Source organism: Chlorocebus sabaeus, chromosome 14 (genome assembly GCF_047675955.1).
Source record: "Chlorocebus sabaeus isolate Y175 chromosome 14, mChlSab1.0.hap1, whole genome shotgun sequence".
In the NCBI taxonomy this organism is placed as follows: Eukaryota; Metazoa; Chordata; class Mammalia; order Primates; family Cercopithecidae; genus Chlorocebus; species Chlorocebus sabaeus.
This window is the reverse complement of record NC_132917.1, coordinates 108,072,162-108,094,625: the sequence shown is the minus strand read 5'-3', so window position 1 is coordinate 108,094,625 and position 22,464 is coordinate 108,072,162.

The following is a 22,464-nucleotide window of genomic DNA, read 5'->3' as shown; positions in this document are numbered from 1 at the left end:
CATTCTCTGCCAAAGCTATCCTAGTTAGCAATGTACTGAGCAAGGCAGACAGCTTTTTGGGGTCTGGCTTTGGCAGGAAGGCTGTGAGGGGCTGAGAACCTTGCTTCACTCCGCCTTGACTCTGGTTAAGGTAACCTGATTTGTCTGTCAATACAGTTTCTAAATAAATGTCTCCCAGGTACCAATGCATTGCATTTTGGGCAGATTAATGGAGATTAAATTAGCATCTTTAAAGAAGTTGATAAAGGCATCCTCTCTCCCTCCATCCTTCTCCTTTTTCCTCTGTTCCCTTCCTCCTGCCCCTCTTCCTATCTCCCTCCTCTTCCCTCAACGTCCTCCTTCCCCTGCACCTTCCTGTTCTTCCCCCTTTCCTTTCTTTCATCCCTTCCTCTCTTTCTTCCCTCTGTCCTTCCTCCATACCATCTACCTCTCCCTGTCTTCTTCCCTATCCCTCTTATGTCCACTCTCCCTCCCTGTCTCCCCTTCTCTCCCTTTCCTGTCTTTTCTTCCCTCCCTCTATCTCTTCCTTCCTCCCTTTCCCTCTTCTTCATTCCTTCTCCCTCCTTTCTTCCTTTTCCCTCTCTCCCTCTCCCTCCCTCTGTTCCCCAGTCAACACCTGTGCCCTGAGTGCACCCTTGTGAAACACTTGGCCCTGACCTTCACACCCGGAACTGATCGGGGAATAAGACAGTAATTGTGGGAGGCACGGCTTATGCTTCTTTCTCTGCTCCTTCTTCTGGTTCCCTATTTAGTTATTTTACAAACAGATTTCACAAGTCAGCTAAAATGCCACCTTTATTATAACTAAAACAAAAATCCTATGTTTTTGTGTTTGTATTATCTGAATGTGTAAATTTTCCTACAGCACCAGCTAAGACTTCTGTAAGAATCAAACTGGCCTGCAAGCTTTCTGAGGACCATTGCTAATCAAACAACCAGTTTAACCCTGGGAATCACTAGAGCTCTATGCCTGCAGCTAACTCCCCCAAACATGCCAACATTTCCTTCAAATAAATAGTCTTTGTAAAAATTGCACCTGAGAATCTACACACCTCCCTATGCTATACATCTATGACACCCTGAGCACAGTCCGGGACTTGTTCCCTTTTCCCACAGCTGTGTTGCCGAGGTAGCTTAGGGCACTGCTCTGACTCTGGCATCCTGTGAGAAACACCATGCTTCCAAGGCAAAACTGTCATGCCCAGTTCTTCTTTTTCTTTGCCCGCTGGAATCCTGTGATTCCAGGAGTAAAGCAAAGCCCTCAAGACATCTGATCAGCAGTCTGCCAAACTCTTTCTTTAAATGGCTAAAAGGATCAGGCTATGAGAGCCTGAAAGTCAAAACACCTTCAGATTTCATATCCAGTGTAAACTAAAAATAAAATCCTAAACTTCCATCACCCCACCAACTAAATGAATCTCTTTTTCTCCAAGGGAACTAATCAAACCAGGAAAACCTGAAAAACTGAGTTCTTAGGCATGGCGGGAAGGGAGGCCGGACATGCCTCATTCAACCCCTGCTCTTTTGGAGGTCAAGCACAGCTGACCAGTATTAATGTTAAAATAGAGATCATGAGATGGATAAAATAGGCTCTTTGTGGCAATAAGGCACCACATTGTAGATAGGACCTAAGGCCATGCTAGGCAAGGGTTAGGTCACACCTGCAGGTCATCAGTTTTGCCATATAGCATCCTTATCTCAAAGCATTCCTTTCTGCTGACTCCTAGATTTTAGACAGAGTCTTACTCTTTTAACCAATTGCAAATTAAAGAATCTCTAAATCTACCTATAACCTGTAAGCATGCTCATCAAGATATCCCACCTTTTCCAGCTGAACCAATGTATACCTTCCAGGTACTGACTTCTGTCTTTGTGTAATTCCAGCCTCCCTAAAATGTATAAAACCAAAACTGTGATCTGACCACCTCGGTACCACTTACTCGAGGCTTCTCGGGTTTGTGTTTTTCTTGGGGTCACAGTTACTCATATTGGCTCAGAGTAAGCCTCTAAATTTTTGACAGAGTTCGTTTGTTTCTGTTAACACCAGCCTGTCAATATTTCCTTCTTGGCTCCCAGACTCCAGTGATCTCTGGTTCCTGTAAGTAGGCTTTTCTGGGCTAGAATCTGGGCTATGAACACTACATAAAAACGTTGCCTTAGCTGTTATGAATGAGAACTCACAAATTAAAATGTCTAATTCTTCTCCCCAGTTACCTCTTCACCTATTTACCTATCCCTTTAAAGCTCTTCAGTATTAAAGGTGTTAAAGAGAAACCTGGGGAGAAAGCAGACAAGAATGGTAGCTTGAAAGCTTGTGCTATTTGTGAAGTTGGCCAGACACAAAAGGAACTCAGGGTAGATTAGCAGCTCTACAAATTACCACCTGTAATCATTCCATCTTATTGTAAATAAAGCTTATTAATTGGAATGTAGGTGAAATACTATTATAAAGATATTGATGATGTAGATAGGATTGAATGTTGATTGACATGAAAAGAGGCATCAGCTTTTCTCCTACAGAGATTTACAGGGATTTGTCAACTCAAAGAAACCTGTGAAGTCCACTGATCTCAGCCCTTCACTGTGAGGAGAGGAACCAGCTATCCAAAGAAAATGGAGGCCTCAGTAAGGAAGTGTGCTCAATGCGCCCCCAAGTGCCTGAGTTCGTTTGAACAGCCCTTCTGGAGCATGGTAATATAGTTCCTTTCTTAATGACAAATTATAAGTTGACACACTGCAGCATAATTTTCCAGAGTCTAAAATTTCAAACTTAGAGAACTTCAGAGGAATGCAAGCATTTATTTTGCTGGAACCTCAAGGCACTTCTGCACAGCCTTCCTGGATGGTTCCCTCAGGCCTACCAGAATCCTCTTTACACATCTATAGATGCTCATACATGCCTCTGTGCTGGGACTTAGCCATCACAGTCATGACTGCTGGTTAGACTGCTATTGGTGAGATTGTGCTGTATTGCCCGTATCTAATGCAGTACCTGACTCGTCATTCCTTAAAAAATAAAAAACATGTGATTGCTGAATAAATGAAGAAACTGCTGCCTGCCAGAGCTGCTGGGTGCCTTCTCACAACAGGAAGTCTGTTGTGAGGCTGTTGTGAGGGTGCCTGTTTTCTTAATAAGAGTTTACTGCATAGAAAATGTACAGAAATGAGCCCACTTTTAAATCTTGGCATAGTCCCTTGCATCTGTCACCTTGGCAAGTCACGTAACTACTCTGAGCCCCAACGTCTTTATTTGTTAAAAATAAAACGGGTAGTAATGACATTGTTGTTGTTTAAAAAAATGAAGTTCATGACGGATTGTTGTAAAGATTAATTTTCATGAAGTATGTAAAAATTTCTAACAACTGCCGGGCATATTTTCAGTGCTCAACAAATAAATCTCAGTAGAATCTGAATCTGAATGATCCCTCCTTTGGATAATTTATTTTTTCCTTACAGGAATGCGACTTTGATTACCTCATGAAACTTAGCAACACAATACTATTTTTTGAGGAAATATGCATTATAAATAACTTAATGGAAGGCACTTCTTCTATAAAGCATATTAAGTGATTCCCCGGCTACACAAAAGGGACACTTGCTTCTAAAACCACCTACACCAGGCTGAGGCCACACTATATCTTCCTAAAAGGCATGCGCAATATAAAAGTGTCTCTATTTTGAAGATATAAAATAATACAAAGAAAAGATAAGTAAGCATTCTAGGGTCACATAGCAAACTGGTGACAAAATCACGAAGATAATTGCATTCTGAATTCATGGACCAATGCTCATCTCTTTTATTTATCTTGGAGGTGAAGTTGGGAGTCCAGGTGTGATAAGATGATTGATTCTGTTTTTCTTAGCACTGGAAAGGAATGCCAGAGAAATGAGACATATCCGGGTTTGTGTCCTTAATTCATTTGCCTTTCCTTACTTTGTTCCTCTTGAAACAAATTAAATCTGTAATTTTTTAAAGTTGTCATTACAATATGAATGTATTTATTCCTTTTCCTCTTCTTCCTCTCTCTTTTGATTGCTTGAAACCACATAAAAACAAGCAAATGTGATGGTGATTAAGTCTTGGCAGAAAATATTTAGTTGATATATCGATTCTAAGTTGCTATCAGGGAAATAATTAAACTAAGATTTCACTGGTGATTTTCTGGTCTGCTAGGTGTGAAGGACATTTATTCGCATTAGTAGAAAATAAAGTTCTATGCTATTACATAAGACTGGATATATCTATTTTTTTTTTAAAGGGATAGGTTTACTTTTCATTTAAAACAATGAGAAAATTGCTACTCAGCAATTTATTTTAAGCCAGTGGGTTTTAAACGTCAAGCAATTGTTTTTGTTCTTTGTTTTCTTTATAAGTTCAGCATTTAAATGTTTTCTCTTCTTTTGTCTTACATTTTCGTTGGAGTTCATGTTGTGTTTCTTTTATTATCACAGGAGCTGCAAATATTTATTTTTAATAGTCTAGTCTCAGAATAAGAAATGATATTCAGCACCATGGCAAGCACACTTACTTAGCATAAGAATGCATTCTATTTTAAAAGCAATTGCATAGGCAACAGCAGCACTGGAGCTAGAATAATTTATTTGGGGAAATATGGCTATATGATAAAAACACTGAATGCTGAATTATTGGTATAATCCTGGGATCAGAATGGTGGCTTCTTCTGTTTGCTTTTCTGTACCTTTGTCTGCCAAGGTCATATTGTAGTCATATCTTGAATCTTTAGCATCCTAATGCATTTGCATTTTACCTATTTTCAGAAAAGAACTGATGTTGTGCTGTAAACACGTTATAATGCTAATGTCAGAGAAAAGACTCCTCTTCTTTTTTTCCTTGACAAGCTTTTGTTTGTTTGTTTCTCAAGTAGGGAAGGGAACAGATAATAGAAACAATTTTTTTTATCTTTTTTAAAGAAGAACATGATTTATAAAAGGCATTTAGAGTTGCAAATTAGCATCAATGCCTACCACATCATTATTTTTTTTGCTTCCTCCCCCTTCCTCCCCTTCCCCACTCACTACCATACAATTTTTAAAACCTTATTTCAAATAGGATTTGGAAGAAGGAGTAAGGAAATCTAAAATATGATTTAGTTTATTCACTAATTACACAGTTAAAAAGTTCAGTGTAACTTCAAACTGAAAAAAAAAAAAAAAACATATATTGCTACTTCCAGAAAAGATGATGTTATTTTCTTAAGATTTCTTTTTTACAAATTTTGTATAGTAAATTATTCTTTAACTCTTCCTTTTGGAGTATAACATACATAAAATAAATGACTATGTCTGGAGCTTCAAAAGTCACTACAGTTTCCATGCCTCCATCCCTAGCAGTGGTGACCACTCTAACAGCATAGATTAGTTCTTTTTACCCCTCACTTTTGGACTGTAGATAGGTTAATCGTTTTTGTCCTCTTCCAGCCCCTTTGTGTCTGTGTTCTTGACTGGGGTATCCTTTTGTTCACATTGAGATTATCAATAAACAGCTTATTATCCTGCTCACTTTAAGTCACTCAAAGTAGAAACTTAGATTTGAATACAATTTGTAACCTGATTCCTCCAAGCACTGAGGTCTTACTATTGACGAAAGAGCTTTTTTGAAAGTAGTTATGTTGGGAACACTCCAAATCTTTTCTTCTAGCTATTTTGAAATATATCCTAAGTTATTGTTAAATATAGTTGTCCTCTTGTGCTGTTGAACACCAAGACTTACTCCTTCTATCTAACTTTGGAATGTTCCTAACAGAAATCAATGATAAATGTTTGAGATGATGGATATCATTACTCAGATTTCATTATTAGAAACTGTGTGCTTTTATGAAAGTATCACATGCACCTCATAAATATGTACAAGTATCATGTATTCATAAAGTCTTTTTAAGTATATCTTGCCCTGTGGTTCTAGCAAAGATGGGATAGAAGATGGAGTAGCCCCTTTACTCACAGGTTCTCCCACTTAAAAAGTATAAAACAGGTTACAGCAGAATAAGCAAGCATAGAAAGAGCCTGAACGGTGGAAAGAAGGTAGGCTGCCTGGTGAACTGTGGACTTGAGAAAAGACACCATGGCAAATTCCCTGGGTATTCCTTTTGCCACTCCTATATTCTAGAGAAGGCACTGCGGAATCTCCAGAACTACTAATAGACACACACACACAAAGTCCAAGAAAAGCCTGTTACCTTAGCCAAAGAACTTGGAAAAGGTTGTCCTAATAGAATGGAAATATTCATTGACAATATCTGCCATACTTCAGACAAACGCCAACAGAACCCTGGCAGACCCCAGGCTTCAGCCAGGCTGAAGGGAGCTTATTTCCCACCCCACCTCCCACTCACCTGTGTAAGCAGCAGCCCTCCAACACCCCCTCCCTGCAGAGACAGGCAGTACTTTGATTTTCTCATGCCGGTGGGGTCAGTAGGATTCAGCACAGAGTGGAGGAGGCTCCATCCTCCACAAACAGCAGGAAATTTAGCCTGATGGAAGAAGGCCAGGCTGACCAGCACTCCACCCAACTCAGTGTCAGTAGGACCCAGTGGGAAGCTGAACGTGCTCACCTACCTGGTACTAAAAAGGGTTAGAGGTGGTGTGAGATGAAGCGGGTTGACTTCACTGCCCCATCTGTGTCATCAGTGGGCTCCAGTGAGGAGCTAAGCTTCTTCCTCATACCTGTAACAAAAAAAAAAAAAAAAAGAAAGAAAGAAAAAGTGTTTTTTGAGTCAGTCTTCAGCATCCTCCTTCGATGGCATCAGTGAAACACAGCAGAAAGCAGAGGAAACGCTCCCCCTGGGAGATAACAAGCAATACCAGTTGGTGCTCATTTTTGCTGGAAAGATAAAGTGTCAGTGATGCCTGGGGAGAACTTTCACTCCACGCATCTGCAATAAGGCAGTGTGAGTCAGTGCTCTGTCCTGGTATCTGTGGAGCCCAGTGAAAAGCAGAACATGCTCACATACCATGTTTTTTAACTACACTTCAACGAGGGGATTCTTTGGTTGACTACTTAATTACTTGAATAGTATTCAAAGTTCAGCATACAATGCAAACCATTCATCCTATCAAGAACCAACACAATTTTAACGAGAAAAGTCAATTAACAAGTGACAATACTGAGAAAAATCACATACAGTAGTCTCACTATGTCCATGAGACATGTTCCATGACTCTCAGTGGATGCCTGAAACCTCAAATAGTACCAAGCCCTACATAGTATGGATTTTCAATCTGATACCAAGATCTGCAGACAGGTAGTGTATGCAGCATGGATACACTAGAAAAAGGGATGATTCCCATCCAGGGCAGGGAGGAGCAATACAGTACAAGATTTTTTCACATGACTTAGAATGGTGTGCAATTTAAAACTTATGAATTGTTTATTGTTGGAGTTTTCCATTTAATATTTTCAGACCACGGTTGACCACGGGTAAGGGTAACTGAAACTATAGAAAGCAGAACTGTGGATAAGAGGGGACTATTATATTGGAATGATCTGAAAAGATTTTTTTTTTTTTTTTTTTTTTTTTTTTTTGAGACAGATCCTCCTTCTGTCACCCAGGCTGGAGTGCAGTGGCGTGATCTCAGCTCACTGCAAGCTCCGCCTCCTGGGTTCACGCCATTCTCTGGCCTCAGCCTCCCGAATAGGTGGGACTACAGGTGCCCGCCACCACGCCCAGCAATTTTTTTTTTTTTTTTTTTTGTATTTTTTAGTAGAGACAGGGTTTCACCATGTTAGCCAGGATGGCTTTGATCTCCTGACCTTGTGATCCATCTGCCTTGGCCTCCCAAAGTGCTGGGATTACAGGCATGAGCCACCACACCCAGTCTATCTGAAAAGAGTTTTAAAGCAAACACTGTAAAACTACTTTAGCAAGAAACTTAAAATTATCTGGAAACAAATGGAAAATAAAAACAAAAAAACAAAAAAACAAAAAAACACAATTTCAACAAAGAAATAGAAACTACCAAAAATAACTAAATTAAAATTATAGGACCAAACCTGCAATAAAATAAAACACTTGATGGATCAGCTCATTAGTAGAGTAGACATGGCAGGTGATAGAATCTGTGAATTTGAGGACAAATCAATTTAATTTATCCAATTTGAACAACATAGAGAAAACAGACTGAAATACAAAATTATTAAACAGAGACATGGTGTATTAGTCCGTTTTCACACTGCTATAAAGAAATACCCGAGAGTGGGTAATTTATTTAAAAAAGAGGTTTAATCGACCCACAGTTCTGCATGGCTGGGGAGGCCTCAGGAAACTTACAATCATGGTGGAAAGGGAAGCAGGGATGTCTTACATGGCAGCAGGTGAGACAGGGTGTGTGAAGGAGGAACTGTCAAACACAAAACCATCAGATCTCACGAGAACTCACTCAACTATCATAAAAACAGCATGGGGGAACCTCCTTCGACATTACAGGTACCTCCCTCAACACATAGGAATTACAATTTGAGATGAGATTTGAGTGGGGAAACAGGACAAAACCATATCACCTGGGTTCCTATGGAACATTCACAAGAGAACTGAATATCATTCAAGTCCCAGAAAGGTGATAATTAGCGAGACTGAAAAAGCAATGAAATAATGGCCAAACACTTATAGTTATAAGAACCGGAGTGAAATTTAATGGAGAAAGGCTGAATGTTTTTCTCCTCAGATCAGGAAGAAAACAAGGATGTCTGTTCTCACTACTCTTATTCAGTTTAGGACTGGATGTTCTACTAGAGCAATACAAGGGGAAAAGCATAAAAATAAAACTGTCACTAATTGCTGATGACCCCATGAGGAAAATCATAAAGAATCTACAAAAACATCTCTAAAATCAATATGTGAGTCCAACAAGTTCATAAGGTACAGATCAACACATAGAAACATTCACCTTTTAATACAACAAATATGTGGAAATCAAAATGTAAAATACAATACCATTGTCTTAGTCCACTTGTGTTGCTATAAAGGAATAGCTAAGACTAGATAATTTATAAAGCAAAAGGACTCATGATTCTGCTGGCTGGACGACTGGGCACCTGGTGAAAGCCTCAGGCTGATTCCACTCATGGCAGAGGTCAAAGGGGAGCCAGAGTGCAGAGATCAAATGGCCAAACAGGAAGAGGGGAGGAGGAGAGGGAGGGGAGGGCTAGGCTCTTTTTAGCGACCAGCTCTAACAAACTAATAGAGCAAGAACTCAATACTATGAGGACAGCACCAAGCCATTCATGAGGGATTCACCCCAAAACCCAAACACCTCCCACTAGGCCCCATCTACAATATTGGGGGTCAAATTTTACCATAAGGTTTGGAGTGCAGTGGCGCAGTATCAGATCATTGCAACCTCTATCTCTTGGGTTCAAGTGATCCTCCAGCCTCAGCCTCTCAAGTAGGATTACAGTTACCCACCACCATGCCAGGCGAATTTTTGTATTTTTAGTAGAGATGTAGTTTCACCATGTTGGCCAGGATGGTCTTGATCTTTTGACCTCATGATCCGCCTGCCTCAGCTTCCCAAAGTGCTGGGATTACAGGTGTGAGCCATCGTACCCGGTCAAAAAATATATATGGATTGAAGCATGATGTAATAATTTATTTCTAAGTTTATATTATTCAACTCTTCTTGATCTTGGCATTCTCAAAACTGTTAATCCTGTAAATATACTACTCAATAGGAGTGTGCTAAGAGCATATTATTTTGGAGAACAATCAAAATCTGCAATTCACATAAGCATAAAAAGTATATTTTTTGGTTGAGAAGTCCAACAATAAAGAAACATGGTTTTAATTTAACTGAGGCTTCCCAAACTCTTTGTACAAGACAGTTATTGTCTAACATTCCTTAAAACTAGCATTCAACAGAGTGCATACTTACAAATGCAGTTTCACCCTGTTTTTCTAAATAGCATGACATGTATTTGAATTCCCACTAAACTGAAACAGTAATATGTGAGAATTCTGGTTCATAACAAATTTATAAACTTTTCATTGAGGCAATTCCTTCAGGGTGGGAAAGGCTGAGTAACATCATTGCAATGGCTTTTACATACCATAGCTTAATGTTTCCATTTCAAGTAACTACTACTATATGTTTTTTGTATTTTCTCTTAGTGATATATGGAGAAAGATAAAATAAGAAAAGTTAAAAAGCAGACAATTGAGAGTGAGAGAGAGAGAGAGAGAGAGAGAGAGAGAGAAATATTATTCTCTGGGTCAAAATGGAATAAAGAAACTGGATTTACCACCCTGACTTAAATGTAAACATAACCAAAACATATGCAACAACAGCTCGCAGATGTGGACTACAGTCAGCACACAGCTGTGATTCCTAAAGTTTTCAGGCTACATTTCAGGGAGGGGGCATCCAAATAGAATCCAGCAGTTTTGCTGAACTGAGATCAGTGATCTGGAAGAGCTGGCAATGAGAAATTGTGGGAAAAAAATAGAAGAGAGAAGGTAGCTGCACAGAGAGAATTAGAATGCCCTGTGACACTGAATGTTGATATGCACTGCATGAGAGGGAAATATCTAAGACCAAAACAAAAAAAAAAAAAAAAAAAGAAAAAATGTAGACAGAAAATTTTCTGGAGATCAACCAGAACTAGTAATATTTCACATTCCCACTTGTCAAAATGGAAAGACCTCATAATATATGGGGAATCAAGTAGAGTCCTCCAAAGCACACCACCTGGGGAAAAATTAGTCCCAGGCTAAAGGTTGCCCCAGGCCCATTCTAAACACTTAAAACCAAAACAAAAATCCAACACTATTTATGCAAATACAGCAAAATCTAGGAACCAACAAAGTAGAATTCAGTGTTTGGTATCCAGAAGAAGAAGAAAGAAAAAATTACCAGGTATGCAAAGAGCAGAAAAATAGAACTCATAATTAGGAGAAAAAAATCAACCTATAGAACCATATCAAGAAATAAGACATGATGGAATTAGCAAACAAGGACACTAAAACCACCATTATAAATATTGTATAGTCAAATAAATAGCAGAATGACCACAATGAGAAGAAAAATGAAGATACAAAAGCTATTTAGAGATTCAAGAGATGAAAAATAAAACATCTGAAATGTGTGTATATATCTCTCATATATACTATGTATGCATATATATGAGACATATATACCATATATAATCTCCATATACAAGTGTATATATAATACACACAGAACTATATCATATAAAATACATGTGTACTTATGGTATATGATATATATCATAGTACATAATATGTATCATTGTGTACGGAATTGGTGGGTTCTTGCTGTCACTGACTTCAAGAATGAAGGGGTAGACCCTCGCAGTGAGTGTTAGTTTTTAAAGATGGTGTGCCTGGAATTCCTTCCTTCTGATGTTCAGACATGTTGGGAGTTTCTTCCTTCTGGTGGGTTCGTGGTCTCACTGGCTTCAGGAATGAAGCTGCAGACCTTCCCGGTGAGTGGTATAGCTTTTATGGTAGGGCATCTGGAGTTGTTCATTGCCACCAGCTGGTTCGTGGTCTTGCTGGGCCCAGGAGTGAGGCTGCAGACCTTCACAGTGAGTGTCACAGCTCATAAAGGCAGTGTGGACCCAAAGAGTGAGCAGCAACAAGATTTATTGCACAGAGCAAAAAAAAAAAACAAAAAAAACCAAGGCTTCCCGAACACATGAGGGCACCTTAACAGGTTGCCAGTGCTAGATTGGGCAGCCTGCTTTTATTTCCTTATTTGACCCCACCCACATCCTGCTGATTGGTCCATTTTACAGACAGCTGATTGCTCCATTTTAGAGAGCTGATTGGTCTGTTTTGACAGGGTGCTGATTGGTGCATTTACAATCCTTGAGCTAGACACACAGTGCTGATTGGTGCATTTACAATCCTCTAGCTAGACATAAAAGTTCTGCAATTCCGCCCCCCACCCCCACTCAGGAGCCCAGCTGTTTTCACCTAGTGGATCCTGTGCCAGGCCCACGGGTGGAGCTGCCCGCCACTCCCGCCGCTCCTGCACTCCCGCCACGCTCCTGCCTTTGGGTGGTCCATGCGACCGGCACCGCGGAGGCTCTGGGACTGGTGCTCCGGCATAGCGGGCTGCGGGTCCGCATCCCTGCCACGCAGGGAGGCGGCTGAGGCCCCGCGAGAATTCGAGCGCGGTGCGGGCAGGCAGGCAGTGCCTGAGGAGAACCCAGTGCAACCTCTTCAGCTGTCCGCCCGGGTGCTAAGCGCCTCACTACCGGGGGCCGGCGCCCAGCGGTCGCTCCGAGTGCGGGGCCAGCGGAGCCCGCACTCACCCGGAACTGTAGCTGACCAGCGAGCGCCGCGCGCAGTCTGGGTTCCCGCCGGCACCTCTCCCTTCACACCTTCCCGCAAGCAGAGGGAGCCAGCTCCGGCCTTGGCCAGCCCAGAGAGGCGCCCCCACAGTGCAATGGCGGGCTAAAGGGCTCCTGGAGCATGGCCAGAGTGGACTCCGAGGCGGAGGCGGCGCCCAGAGCCAGCGAGGGTTGCTAACACGTTGTCACCTCTCATCATCATGGGTGTATGTATCATATGTATATCATATGTCATATATACATGTAATATAAATGTTTTGTGTGATATATGTACACGTGTACATGGTATATAATTTTGTATAAGTATACATTTGTATATATGTAATATGTACCTATATTCACATACATGTATTACATGTTATAATTGTATATGTATTCTACATATATATACATACAGATCTACATATATACATGTGTATACTACATGCATACATATAGCTCATATATATAGGATGAGATAAGAACAGATTTGATAGTACAGAAGATAAGATCAGTAAACTGGAAGACATAATAGAAACTGTCCATAATAAAGTACAGTGAGAAAAAAGGAGTAAAGAAAATATAGATCACTAGGGACTTACAGAGAAGATTAATGTAGACTAACATATGTATGATTGAAGCCCCCAAATGAGAAGAGAAATTTGGGAGAAAAATTATTTGAAGTAATAATGTCCAAAAGTTTGCAAAATTTGGTGGAAATTATAAACCTAAAAATCCAAGAAAATGAACTTAGGCAAAATAAATGTAAGGAAAACCACCGAATCCACATGATAATCAAATAACTTGAAATGAGATAGAAAGAAATACACATTGTGCACACAGAGGACCAAAGCTCAGAAGATGTCAGGAACTATGAAAGCTGAAACTTGATGGAGAGATATCTTTAAAATACTCAGCAGAGGGGAAAAAAAAGAAAAAACCTGTGAACCTAGAATTCCTTACCAGTAAAATAGCTCTCAAAATTGAAGACAAAATAAAGGCCTTTTTTTAAAATCACAAAGTGAGACATTTCATTTCCAGTGGCCCGCACTATAAGCAATGTTGAATGAAACTGATCAAGAATAATTAAAATAATATCAGATGGAAAGATTAAAAAGCACTGGAAATAATACATATGTGAGAAATACAAAATATATTTTATTATTCAACATATTTAACAGATAATTGATCATTTAAAAAAGCTTAAACTAACCAGGTGCAGTGGCTCACGCCTGTAATCCCAGCCCTTTGGGAGGCCAAGATGGGCAGATCACAAGGTCAGGAGTTTGAGATCAGCCTGGCCAAAGTAGTGAAACACTCTCTACTAAAAATACAAAAATTTAACCAGGCATGGTGGCAGGCGCCTGTAATCCCAGCTACTTGAAAGGCTTAGGCAGGAGAATCACTTGAACCCTGGAGGCAGAGGTTACAGTGAGCGGAGATCACAGGAGATCACGCCTCTGCACTGCAGCTGGGGTGACAGTGTGAGACTCCATCTCAAAAAAAAAAAATAATAATAATAATAAAAATACTTGAACTAAAAATCTATGTTTATAGCACAATGTATTTATAAAATAACATATCTCACACACACACACCACATACATACACATATATGAATATGTTTCTAGCAAAAGTAAAAGAATGTGCAAATAACAGAAGGAGGTAATAGAAGTATATTATGCCTAAAGTGGTATTTTACCTTTTTTGGTAAATTGTGATAATTAAAGATGCATCTTGCAAACTTTAGAGTGACTTATTATATAATAAAACAATCAGATATTATTTATCAGATGTATCTAATAAGCCAATAGTGAATAAGAAATCTAATTATTAAAAACAACTATACAAATATAAAATCTCAAAAATCTCAAAAGAAAACAGAAAAGACATAAAGGGAAAATGATGGATAAACAAAGTCAGTGTGACAATAATGATAGTCTGTATATAGTTTACATAAAGAAGAAATCCAAAAAGGGGTAAAATTTTTAAGAAGTAATAACAATACTAAATATGTATTTATCTAATAATAGCATTTCAAACTACAGGAATCAGTAACTCGTGGATTAACAACAACAAAGAAACCAAGCAAATAAAACAGACAAATTTTCAATTATAGCTAAAAAATCCTCTTTATTCTTGTCTACTCTTATAGTAATTGATACAGCAATTAGAGAGAAAATTAGTAAGGATATAGAACATTTGAACAATTATATCAACCAAATAAACCTACTTAGTACTATGGAAAACTCCATCATGTAACCACAGATTAGATATTTTCAAGAGATGAGGAAGCTTCATGAACGTAGGTTATATTTTGGGCCATTAAACAGTATTTAACGTTTTCAAAATCAGAAATCACATTAAATAAGTTATCAGATTGCAACAAAATTCAACTAAAAAGTCAATAAATGAAGGATGTATATAATTCATAAATGTTAAAAACTGAAGAACACAGAAGTCAAAAAGGAAAAGAGTAATTACATTGATTGATACTAACATGATAGCATATAAAAATATGTGAGATGAAGTTAAAACAGTGCTTAGTGGGAAATTTATAGCACTAAATGCAAATATTAGGAAAACATAATGTGTCAAGGCTATAACTATATGTCAATGCAAAAGTAATTGTGGTTTTTGCCATTACCTTTAATATTTCCTAGTTACATATTTCCTACATATTTCTAAGTTAAAGGACTAGAAAAAGAGCAATTTATGCCCAAGATAGTATAATAAAAGTAATAATAATGCTGAGTAGAAATCAATAAAATAGAAAATACCAATATAATAATAATGAAATAAAAAGACACTTCTTTGAACAAATCAATTAAATTGATAAAGCTCATCTAGAATGATCAGAAATAAAAATGAAATAAATTGCCAATACCAGAAGTGAAAAGGGGGACATCATTATCAATACTACAAACATTAAAAACTAACAAAAACTATTATTAACATTTATTTTAATTAATTATAAAACTTAGATAAAATGGAAGATTTTTTTAAGATGCAGACTGCCAAAGCATACCAAGAAGAGTCCTCTGTATCTATGAAATGAGTGGGCATTCTAAATAAAAATCTTCACACAAAGACATTTCTGCTCTTAGATAAGTTAACTTAAATTCATTGAATATTTCAGAAAAAATAACAATTCTATAAAAACTCTTTCAGAATAGAATAGAAAACACCTCCCATGTATAACATTACCATTATTTTTAAAGAAAAAAAAAAACACAGTCTAATATCCCTTATGATAGTGGCAACAAATATCCCGATAATATGTTAACCCATCAAAACAACAAATACCTAAGAAAGATAATGCATAATGATGAAGTCGGAATTATTCCAGGAGTGCAGGAATTATTGAACAGTAGACTAGCAATATAATTTAGAATATTAACAGATTAAAATTTTAAAGTATGATCATCTCAACAGGTGCATAAAATGCATTTCAGAAAATTTAGCATCCATTAATGGTTTATAAAAAGAAAATTTTCAGCAAATTAGTAACAGAAAATGTCCTCAATGTAATAATGAGCATTTTGAAGAATCTACAGCTAACATATTACATAACACTGAAAATTGATTGTTTTTAAGATTGAGATAAAGGCAAAGATTGTTGTTCTCACTATTTTATTTAATGTTGTATTGAACTGGGGGTCCTAGCGAATGATACAAAGCAAGAAAAACACATGAAATACATGTAGATGAGAGAGGAATACATAAACTTCCTTTATCCACAGATAATCATCTTATATAGAAAATACTAAGATACCTGTGAAAAAGCCAGCCCTAATAAGCAAGTTTAGCAAGGTCACCGAATTCAAAGTCCATGTACAAAAATCAAATATATATATGTGTAAATATACTTCATGTATATATATTATGTATAATGTGTATATATAATACATATAATGTACATATATGTGTATATAGTATGTAACATAATACACATAAAATACATGTATCATATAAACACATAATATATAAACAATTTAATCTCTACAACATCTACAATTATGTGTATATCTAATATATACACATAATTGACAGTTTAATCAAAAAACAAAACCATTTATAATGACAGCAAAATATGTAATAGTACTGGATAAATTTAACAAAATATCTAGAAGACATGTATGCCTAAAACTACCAAGGATTGCTGAGAGAAATTTAAAGAGACCTACATATGAGTTACATAATGTTGTTCATTAGTTGAGAGACTTGATATTGTTAAGATTTAAAGTGTTCCCAAATTAATCTCTAGCATCAAGACAATCCCAATCAAAATGTTTTTTTTTTTTTTTGCAAAAATCAATCAGCTTATCTGAAAGTAATGTAAAATATAAAAAACCTAGAATAAAAATTGTATAAAAGAAGGACAAAATGGAAGAATTTTGCTGCCTGATTTCAAGATGACAGAAATCAGGACACTGTGGTGTTGGTGTAACATTACACTTGCAGATCAATGGAAAATCACAGAAAGTCTAGGAATAAACACAAATTTGTGTTTAGTTTTTTTATAAAATGCTAATGTAAATCAATGGGTTATGGACAGTCTTTTGAACGTCGTGCTGAAATATTTTGATATCTGGATGCAAAAACAATGTAACCTGTACTTTACAACTATACAAAATGCTGAGACAAAAAAAAAAAAAGGTTGAATCATGCCAAACGAGAGCACTAACTGATGAAAGGCATTTGACAGAATCAAAGGCAAATGACAGAAGGTAGGCTTGGAGCACAGAGCCAGAGATTTTCTTTCTCTTCTTTTTTGGTTTCTTAGGACATGAGATCTTGTCAACTTGGTCACAATAAAGTATCTTTACCAAAAGTATAATTTGCTTTGTTATTACAACTATGTAAGAACAATTCTTCTGATCTTGTCTGATTTCACATATTTGAGGAGATGAGAGGAAGATGTTTGAGCTGAAAAAGTGAAGAAGTTGGCCGGGCACAGTGGCTCTGGCCTGTAATCCTAGCACTTTGGGAGGCCGAGGCAGGCGGATCATGAAGTCAAAAGATCAAGACTATCCTGACCAACATGGTGAAATCCCATCTCTACTAAAAAATCGCAAAAATTAACCAGGTGTGGTGGCACATGCCTGTAGTCCCAGCTACATCTACTTGGAAGCTTAGGCAGGAGAATCGCTTGAACCCGGGAGGTGGAAGTTGCAGTGAGCGGAGATCTCGCCACTGCACTCCAACCTGGCTACAGAGCAAGGCTCTGGAAAAAAAAAAAAAAAAAAAAAGTTAAAAAAGTTATCCCTTGTTGAATTGTAAAATAATTAACTAAAAATATTTTCTCCCATTCTATGGATTTTCATTTTACTTTTTAAACAGTATCTTTGAAGCACAATATTTTATATATTGAAGAAGTTCAATTTGCCTATTTTTTCTTGCTTGATTGTGCTTTTCATATCATATTTAAGAAACCATGCCTAATCCAAGGTTATCTAGATATATGGTCGTGTTTTCTAACTAAATAGGTTTTAGTTTTATTTCTTGCATTTAATTCTTTGATTTTCTTGAGTTAATTTTCTATGTGTTGTTAAGTTAGTAAGTTCAACATCATTCTTTTTTACACAGATATCCAGTTTTCCAGCGCCATTTGTTGGAAATAACATTTTTTTTTTTTCCATTGAATTGCCTTGGAACCCTTGTCAAAAATCAATTGACCATAGATGTATGGATTTATTTCTGGACTTTCAATTCTCTTTTATTGGTATATATGTCTATGCATCTATCTTTATGCCAATACCACACTGTCTTGATTTCTGCAGCAGCTTAGTAAGTTTTGAAATGAGGAAGTTGAGTCTTCCAAATTTGTTCTTTGTTAAGATTGTTTTGCTGTTTTGGGTCTCATGTATTTCCATATGAAATTTAGGATAACAGCAAAAGCATCTAGAATTTTGATAGAGATTGCAGTAAATCTGTAGATCAATTTGGGGAGTATTACCTTCTTAACAATATTAAATATTACAGCTCGTGAACACAAAATATTCTCAATTTATTTAGATATTTAAGTATTATATGAATTTTATTCTTTTTTATTCTGTAGTAAATAAAATTCCTCTCTTAATTTCATTTAGGATAGTTCATAGTGTATAAAAAGATAATTGATGTTTATATATAGATCTTGTATATTGCAACCTGGGGATTCATTCATTACTTATAAGAGGCTTTTTTTGCAGCAAGGAGCACTTGTTGGGATTTCTTATATGCAAGATCCTGTCTTCTGTGACTAGGAATAGTTTTACTTCTTCTATTCCAATTTTGAATGTCTTTAATTCTTTTTTCTTGTCCATTTGCCTTGAATAGAACCTCAAGGAGAATGTTGAAGTAATAAGAGGAGATATTATTATCTTGTTTCTACTCATAGAGGGGAAGCTTTCAGCCTTTCTCTATGAAGAATAATGTCAGTTGTGGGTTTTTCATAAATGCCTTTTATCAGCATGAGGAAGCATCTTTTTTAAACTTTTATTTTAAGTTCAGGGGTACAAGCATAGGTTTGTTACACAGGCAAATGTGTGTCATGGGGGTTTGTTGTACAGATTATTTCATCACCCACATATTAAGCCTAGTACCCGTTAGTTATTTTTCCTCCACCTGTCCTCCATCCTCTGATGGGCTCTGATGTTCTCATCATTTAGCGCCCACTTATAAGTGAAAACATGCTCTATTTGGTTTTCTGCTCCTGCATTAGTGTATTGTTAAGGATATTGGAAGTATCTTTTTACTCATAGTTTGTTGAGTGTCTTTATAAGGAAAAATTATTGTGTTCAATTAAATGACATTTTTGTCTTTGTCTATTGAAATGGTCATGTGGTGTTTGTCCTTTATTTTATTAATATGGTGTATTACATTGATTGATTTCTGTGTATTGAGCCACTCTTGCATCTTTATGATAAATCCCACTTGATCGTGTTTGTAGTAGCTTTTATGTTGCTGGATTTGGTTTCCAATACTGCATTGAACATTTTTGTATCTATATGCATAAGGGCTAATAAATAGTCTGTAGGTTTATTTGCCTGTAATATATTTGCCTGATCTATTATCAGGGTAGGAGTAGCCTTGTAGAACCTGTTACAAAAAGTTCTCTTGACTTGTATTTTAAGAAGAGATTTTAAATAATTCTAATTTTAATTAAATAAATTAAATAATTTATTAGTGAAGCTGTCTTGTCCTGGGGTATTGTATTTCTGTGTGTGTTTGTAAATGTGTGTGCTACATTTAATTTAGTAATTTCATCACTTTTAAATCTCTATTCATATTTTTCATCTGTTCTAGAGTCAGTTTTATAGTTAAATTTCTTAATTTCATGTATATTATCTAATATATTCACACAAAAATGATAATAATATTTACTTATAATCCTTTTGGTTTTTTAATGTCAGTATTAATGTGCTTTTTTCATCACTGATTTAATTTGGGTCTTATTTCTTGGTCTAGCTGAGGGATCATCAATTTTGTTTATTTGTTCAAAGAACCAGTTCATGATTTCATTGAAATTCTTGAAATTTTAATTCTGTGCTGTCATTATTATTTTTATCTTTTAACTTGTTCTGGGTTTAGTTTTCTCTTATTTTTCTAGTATTTTAAGGTAAGGATTTAGATTATTAATGTGTGTCTGTTTTCATTTTTAACATGGGTGTTTACAGCTATAAATTTCCCTCTTGGCACTGCTTTAGAGATTCCTAAGGTTTTGTATGATGTATTCTTATTTTAATTGACCTCAAGTATGTTTTAATTGCCTTTGTGATTTTTTATTTGGTCTATTGGTTATTTTTGAGTGTGTTGTTTAATTTCTACATATTTGTGCATTTTTCACATTTCCTTCTTTTTGCAGTTGAAAAATATCTTTTTATTATTTCAATTCTTTTTAATTTATTGAGGTTTGCCATGTAACTTAGCATATAATCTATCCTGGAGAATTTTTTTTAGCAATTGTAAAAAAACTGTTTTCTACAGTTGTTTGGTGGAATGTTGTATAAATGTCTGTTAAGTTTAGTTAGTCCAATGCCTTAATAAAGTCTTTTGTTTTTTGTTGATCCTCTGTGTAGTTATTCTATTTATATTTAGAAGTAGGATATTAATACCTTCAACTACGTCAAATTGTTTATTATCCCGTTCAGTTTTGTCAATTTTTGATTTATATATTTTGGGCTCTGTTTTTAGGTACATATATATTTATAAGTGTTATAACATCTTGAAGTAATGACTCGTGTCATTGTAAAATATCCTTCTTTGTCTCTAATAACACCTTCTGCCTTTGAATATCTTGTCTGGTATTAGTATCACTTTTACTTTTCCACATCTATTTTTGTTATTGTTTGCATAGTATATCATTTTTTATAATTTTACCTTCAACCTATTTGTGTTTTTCAACGTCAAGTGTATCTCTTGTATACAGCATATGTTTAGATCATGTTTGTTTTTTACTAATCCATTCTGTCAATGTCTGTCTTTTGGTTGGAGTATTTAATCCATTTACATTTAATGTAATTAAAGCTAAGGTAGGATTTATGTCTTCAATTTTGAAATTTGTTTCCAATGTTATGTCTTGTTTGTTTCTCAACTTCTCCATTATTGTAATCTTTTATGGGGGGGGGAGGATTTTTTTGTTTTGTTTTGTTTTTGATATGGAGTTTGGCTCTTGTTGCCCAGGCCAGAGTGCAATGGCACAATTTCGGCTCACCAAAACTTCTACTTCCTGGGTTCAAGTGGTTCCTCTGCCTCAGCCTCCCGAGTAGCTGGGATTACAGGCATGTGCCACCACCCCTGGCTAATTTTCCATTTTTAGTAAAGATGGAGTTTCTTCATGTTGGTCAGGCTGGTCTCGAAATCTCAACCTCAGGTGATCTGCCTGCCTTGGCCTCCCAAAGTGCTGGGATTACAGGCATGAGTCACCATGCCCAGCCATTACTGCATTCTTTTATGTTAAATAGATGTTTTTTTAAATGTACCACTTTAACTCACTATCATTTCTTCTACTATATATTTTTAAAATTAGCTCCTTAGTTTTTACCCTGGGGATTACAATTACCATCTTAATTCATAAAAATTTATTTCACGTTAACACCAGCTTAATTTCAATAGTATATTTTAAGAAGTTCACATCTATATAACTCTGCTTGTACTTCCTCATTTCTTTCATTATTGTCATATAAATTCCATGTTTATACATTGTGTGCCTAGGAACACAAATATATAATTGCTTTATGTGATTGCTTTTAAGTCAAATAAAATAAAAGTGTTACATACAAACATACATTTATACTTTGCTTTATATTTACCTACACACTTGCTTTTACTGTTGACTTTTCTTCATGTGGATTCAAGCTATGTAGTTTTTTTTTCATTTTACTTTAAGATATACCTCGTGATGCTTTTTGTAGGATAGCTCTAATAAAGCAAATTCTCTGGGTTTATTATATAGATATATTGAATTTTTCCTTAAGTTTTTTTTTTTTTTTCCCCTTGAGGTAAAGTGTTGCTCTGTCACTCAGAATAGAGTGCAGTGGCATGATCTTGACTCACTGCAACCTCTGCCTCCCGGGTAGCGATTCTCCTACCTCAGCCTCCTGAGTAGCTGGGATTACAGGGAAGCACCACCACACCCAGCTAATTTTTGTATTTTTAGTAGAGACAGGGTTTCACCATGTTGGTCAGGTTGGTCTTGAACGCTTGACCTCAGGTGATCCACCTGCCTCAGCCTCCCAAAACTCTGGGATTATAGGCATGAGCCACCGTGCCTGGAGTTGAATTCTTCCTTAAGTTTTAAAGAACAGTTTTACTGAATGCAGAATTCTTTGTTGATCGTTTTTGTTTTTCTTTTTTCTTCTCGTTTGATTTGAGTATACCACCTCACTGCATTCTGGCTTCTATGATGTCTGACAGGATTTTGTTCAGGCTGCTTTGTGCATAATGAGTCCTTTTTTCCTTGCTGCTTTCAGGATTCTTAAAGCAGGATTCGACTTTTGAGAGTTTAATCATGGATGTATTTAGTTGGGTATATCTTTGAGTTTATCCTACTTGCATATACCCTTGAGTTTTATGGGTGTGTATATAGTGTTTTCAATAAACCTGAGGAGTTATTAGCCATTACATCTTCAAATATTCTTTCTACTTACTTTACTCATCTTCATCTAGAA